Source organism: Oryctolagus cuniculus, chromosome 16, assembly GCF_051225735.1.
Source record: "Oryctolagus cuniculus isolate XC-2025 breed Fujian yellow rabbit chromosome 16, ASM5122573v1, whole genome shotgun sequence".
Lineage (NCBI taxonomy): Eukaryota > Metazoa > Chordata > Mammalia > Lagomorpha > Leporidae > Oryctolagus > Oryctolagus cuniculus.
This window is the reverse complement of record NC_142882.1, coordinates 51251798-51257797: the sequence shown is the minus strand read 5'-3', so window position 1 is coordinate 51257797 and position 6000 is coordinate 51251798.

Genomic DNA, 6000 nt, shown 5'->3' with positions numbered 1-6000 from the left:
CTAGTGATGGTCTTAGGGGGAAAGGATGATGATGGATCCCTTCCTCTCAGCTCTGTCGAAGGGAAGAATGTGCCTGATGGTGTCATGGGCAACAGAACACTTGGTCAAGGATTTCATGATGCCAGAGTGGCTGTCACCTCATTCTGAGACCTATAGCTCTGAGGTTCAAGGCAATGGGACGTGTATCTAGATGGTAGACAATTGGAGGTCTTAAAGACCCCACAGTTGCTAACTCCTTAAACCAGAATTGAAAAGGCCATAGGTACATCCTACGCTTTTAATGTTCAAAATTAAACATTACTCTGTATCACCAATCTAAGCCAAAAGCTCTTGGGGTCTTTGATTTTGTGTAAGAGGAAGTTTGTTGAGAAAACCTCCGAGGATTAGCTGTGGCTGTGACTGGTCCCCGCCCCTCTCTGACTTCATAAGGACCACTGTCATGAAATAGAAAGTCGTGCAAGTCCCTGAAGGACTGCCATTGGCCCATTTCTCGCTCTGACTTCATAAGGAGCCCTGTGAGGACAGGATTCCACACGCCTATATAAGCGGCTGCGCGGCCCAGGTTTTTGTCCGCTTTACCAGGGAGCTATTTCGGTGACCTGTGTGACTTGGACCCATCTTTGTGTGCGCTTGAGCTGGTTGGTGTTGGTGTGCTGTTTGGTTTGTTTGTTTGTTTCTTGTTCTACTTGGTTTTTTCTTTCCCCCATTTGGATTTAGTTTGTTGTTTTCCTCCTATTTCTTTTTTGGCCCATTGTGTCTTTTTTTGCAGTTTTGTTCGTTTTTGGCTTCCCCGCATCTGTAGCTAGACAGCGCGGCTAGATCTCAGAGTGTTAGTGTAGCTATTTAGTGGTTGTTGTTTTGGATTTTCTCTGTTTTTTGTTTTCTGTTTTGGTGAGATAGGGCTTAGTCTTGTCACTGTGTTTGCTAAGTGTAGTTAGTGTAGGTAGTGTGGCGCCCTAGTCAGCTCAGCAGGTAGTCCCCTTGTTGTCCCTTTCTTTTGTTAGTTCTTGTAGTTAGGGTAGCTCCTTAGTTAGTGTGTATGGACAGGCATATTAGACAGAGTAGCGCAGAGAGTGTAGTCAGGGACACCAGCCTGGAAGGCCGTAAGGGTCTGGATGCCATCACCAGCCGTCAGCTTGGTCTCCAGTTGCTGTCGGTCCTGGGCCAGGGCAGCTTCGGCCTGGTGGTGCTGGCCCAGCAGGCGTCCAGCCAGCGGCAGGTGGCTGTGAAGATATTCCTTGAAGACTCCAGCGAGCCCTCTGGCACCAGGCGAGTGATGCAAGAGGCCAGCATCATGCAGCTCCTGAGGCACCCGAACATCGTGGAGCTGCTAGAGGTGGGGCGTGTCGGCCATTACCACTGCCTGGTGATGGAGCTGGTGGACGGGGGCGACCTCTACCAGTACGTGATGGAACAGGGCTGCCTGCCGGAGCCCGAGGCCGTGTTCATGTTTGACCAAGTCCTGGCGGCCGTGGGCCACTGCCATGCGCTGCGGGTGGCGCACAGGGACCTCAAGCTGGGGAACCTGCTGCTGGACTCGCAGCTCAACGTGAAGCTGGCGGACTTCGGGCTCAGCAGCTACCTGCCCGTGGACGTGCTGGTGCAGGGCTTCCGCGGGACCCCGGAGTACAGCGCCCCGGAGGTGTTCCAACAGGAGCCCTACGACGCCTTTGCCTCTGACATGTGGAGTTTGGGGGTCATCCTCTTCACCATGCTGGCGGGGATCATGCCCTTCAGCGGGAAGGACTTGGTGGAGCTGCGGGAGTGCATCCAGAGGGGGAGCTACCAGCTCCCGTGTGGGGCCAGCCGGGGCCTGGAGAAGCTCCTGAGCTCCCTCCTCAGCAGGGACCCGTGCGACAGACCCACAGCAGAAATCGCCCTCCAGCAATGGTGGTTTGACCCTCTTCTAGAAGGAGCGGAGGGCGAGGAGCTGAGCGTGGTGCAGCCCCTGGCGGTTCCCGAGGACCCAGAGGCCCAGGAGTACCTGGCGGGCCTGGGTCTGCTTCCGGACGCTGCAGCCTCAGAGCCATCTGGCCCTGGGGGATCCAGCCGGATGTCCCTGCAGCCGCACTCCGGGAGCCTGGAGCAGGTAGAGCCCCGGTGGCAGAGCGCGGGTCTGTCCATGGTCTCCCTGGGTTTCGGGGCATGAGGGAGGTCCAGGGTGCACCTGTCCTTCTCACCTGCCTTCCTCTCTCTCACAGGGACAAAGGGAGCCTGAGTCGGAGTGCGAGGCAGAGCTGGAGTCCGAGTCGGAGCCTGAGTCTGCGTCGCAGCTGGAGTCGGAGTCGGAGTCGGAGTCGCTCCCCCAGCCTGAGCTGGATCCTGCTGCTGCTGGCCCCGTGGTTGCCTCTCCCCTCCCTGGACAGCTGCAGGAGAGGAGCCCTGGTGCCAGCCCAGCCCCCGAGCCCGTCCCCGTGGCCGCCCCCTCCACCCCCAGCCCCGGGAGCAGTCCGCACCTGGTGGTGCCAGAGGTCCCAGCAGCTGAGCCTGAGGAGGCTGGGCCCTCAGCATCGGCCTCTGTCCCGAGCAAGGGCCGGCAGGGGCTGGGCAGGAGGATTGGCAGGAGCATCCTCGGATTCCTCCTGCGTGCCTGCTGCCTGCCGGCCCCAGCCCGCGGCCCTGGCCCCCGCAGCCGAAAGGTGGCCCCCAGGTAGCCTGCCTCAGTGACAAGCTGACCTGCCTCAGGGCTCGCATTTGCTTGAGACTTTGCTGTGCTTCTCCCCAATAAAAGTCTTCACTGTACGCATGGAACTGGTCCTGTGTGGTGTTTGGGTCCTGGTGTGCACTGTGCCCTGGTTGCATGGAGTTGGCTACCAGATGGAGCTCACGTGGACAAGTACAGTCCCCTCTGTTGCTCTGGGGCTGCCACAATGGCTGATCTCCTGGACCTGAGAAGAGAGGGATGGCTCCCAGAAGCTGGCTGGGGTTGGGGGGAGTTTGATGTGGGATAGAGGTTGGAGGGGATTGGGGGTGTGGTATGGGGAAGGTGGGAGGGTCTGGGGTATGGTAGTTTAGGGTTCTGGAGGTGAGGGATGGGGAGCATGGTGAGGTTTGTGGAGGGGGAGGGAGTTAAGGGAGAGTGAGAGGCTCAAACATGCACAGTTGCTGCTACACAGGAAGGAGGGTCCCTGCATCTGTGACACAGCAGGGAGGTCCTAGTCATTAGTGATGTGCATGGAAGCAGAGCTGAGAGTGTCCATACCCAGTGTCCACCTGCATTACCAATGGAGAACAAGAGCCACCCCGAAGGCCAAGCACTCTGTCATCACTGTGTGTGGGATTGGCCAGGTGCGGACTCAGACAGCTACCGGTGGGAGCTGTGCAGGAATTCCAACTGTTGCCTGGGTTCAGCATTGAACAGAGGCGGCCATGTAGCAGCAGTTTCTCTGCAAGTGTCCCGGACACTGGGTCATCTGGCCCCAGCCTGGCCTTCCAAACCTGCCTGTGCAAACAGGCGGGGGGTGCACGTAGAACTGGGGGCTGCCTGCAGAGCAGAAGGCCTCTCGGGCTCCACCTGGGGGAGCTGTGGACACGGAGCCCTCCACACCCAGGATGATTTTCTTAGCTCCATGTTTCCTGGGGTTGGGAGCTAGTTCTAGGGAATGATCATTTCTTTCAAATAGGAGGCAACATGGAGGCTCCACCAAGATGGATCACAGCCCTTTTGCTGTTCTGCCTCCTCCTGGGACAGAATCGGGGCTGTGAGTGCTTCAGCTTGAGTGGGTGGTCAGGCCATTCTAGGAGGACCTCTGGGAAGGGACAGGGAAAAGTGACTTCAGAGACATCTCAAGGTCACCCCCAGGACTGACATATGGTTCATGGTGATCCTGATGGGATAGCACAGTGAGCCCTGTGCAGGCAGACACTCTGTGTGAGCTCCCTGCACCTACGTGACCTGCCTACTGTTGTCAGAGGTGCAATGGGAACACAGGTCCTGCTGGTGTGTGTGCACCTGCCTCAAGTCCACAATACAAGGACAAATCACTAGAAGCAGGCCCTGTTGGGTGTCACAGATGGGGCTGAGTGGGGCCCTCCGTAGCCTTGCTTCTCCCGACCTTGCTGCGGAGTTTCCTGACTGACCGAGCATTGGCGGCGACCCATAGTGGTCACGGCCTGTGGGGGGTCCTATTTCCTCCCCCCTCAGGTGAGATTGTCCTTCACCTGAGGGCAGGGCTGGGGAACAAGAAGCAGCAGGGACGGGCTGGCATGCTGTTGCCCCGTCTGCTCCCGGGTGTGGATTTTCTTTCTGCCCAGCAGCCCAAAGTGTGGACCCCAGTGTTGCTGTCCTTCAAACCCGTGTCTGGCTCTGTCCCCTTCAGGGCAGGACTCGGCTCCTCCCCTCACACTGGGGACCTTCGCTCACCTGCCCCCTGCCCGCCTTTCCCTCTGCACACATTGGACGGCCTTGGTAGACACAGATCCTGGGCCATCTCTGGGCCTTTGCACGTGCTCTTTCCTCCCCGAGAAGCCAGCAGGCCCAGGTGACCTTCAGGATCTGGAACTGCTTCTGGGTCTCCCATGCTGGGTGTCAGGGGCCCAAGGCCTTGGGTGCTCACCTGGTCGCTCTCAGTGTGCAGAGGTCTAGGAATGTGAAATCGAATGCCTTGTGGTGGCAGGACTAGAACCCAGGTACCTGCTGGGCTTTTCTGCATCCTAAGTGGGGTCTTAACCCCTGCCCCAGACACCTGCACCTCTTGGGGTTTATTTAAATGAATGAACTCTATCTGAGTGCTTAGTAGAGAGCTGTGCTTTTCTGTTTTTCAATCTTTAAACGTGCACTGCATGGAGACATGAGTAGATGTATTTCACGTATAACTTACAGAGACCTTATACTTCAGATTTTTTTTAACACGCTGTCCAAGAAACACACTCCAAGAACGCACTCTTTTGCGACGGTGACATTATCTTTATTCAATCATAATAGAAAATAAACACTTGAAACCAGAGTACATAATTGAATATTAATTTTTTTTATTGACAGGCTGAGTGGACAGTGAGAGAGAGAGACAGAGAGAAAGGTTCTCCTTTGCCATTGGTTCACCCTACAATGGCCGCCGCGGCTGGCGCACTGCGCTGATCCGAAAGCAGGATTCAGGTGCTTCTCCTGGTCTCCCATGGGGTACAAGGCCCAAGCACTTGGGCCATCCTCCACTGCACTCCCTGGCCACAGCAGAGAGCTGGCCTGGAAGAGGGGCAACCGGGACAGAATCTGGCGCCCGGACCAGGACTAGAACCCGGTGTGCCAGTGCCGCAAGGCGGAGGATTAGCTTAGTGAGCCATGGCGCCGGCCTGAATTTTAATTTGTATCTATTTCTTAATTCATCAGTAGGTATCCAAGAATAGTTTGAGAGAGAGAAAGGTATTTCATCAGCTAGTTCCTTTCCCAGAAGGTTCAGTGACCAAGGCTAGGACAGGCCAAAGTCATGAGCGAGGAGCTTCATCGAGGTCTCCCACTTGGGATGCAGGGCCCCCAGAAGGTGGGCCATCTTTCTCTGCTTCTCTCGGGCTATCAGGAGGGAGCAGGATCAGCGGGGAGCATCCTGCTCTGGAACAGGTACCCACTGGGGATGTCGGCATTCCAGGCAGCAGCTTAACTGACTATGCACCATGCTCCCCCTCCTCCACCCACTCCTAAAACCTTCAGGATTTTTAAATATCTTTCAAAGATAGAGCAATAGAGAAGGGGAGATCAGGGAGAGAGAGAGAGATTTGCTGGTTCACACCTGAAATGCCTGCAACAGCAGGGCCTTGGCCAGGCTGAAGTCAGGAGCCATCAGCTCCATCAGGAAGTCGGGTCAGAAACACAGCAGCTGGGACCTGACCCACACCATCCGATCTGGATGCTCGTGTCACGGGCAGTAGCTTAACGCCCTGTGTCCAGACGCTGGCCACTCCCCTCACATTTTCAAAGGAACTAGTCATTCTCCTGCAACAGCACTGATGCACTTCTCTTGTGATGCTTGTACAGTACCAGGGGCCAGTGTAGATCATCGCTGTGAT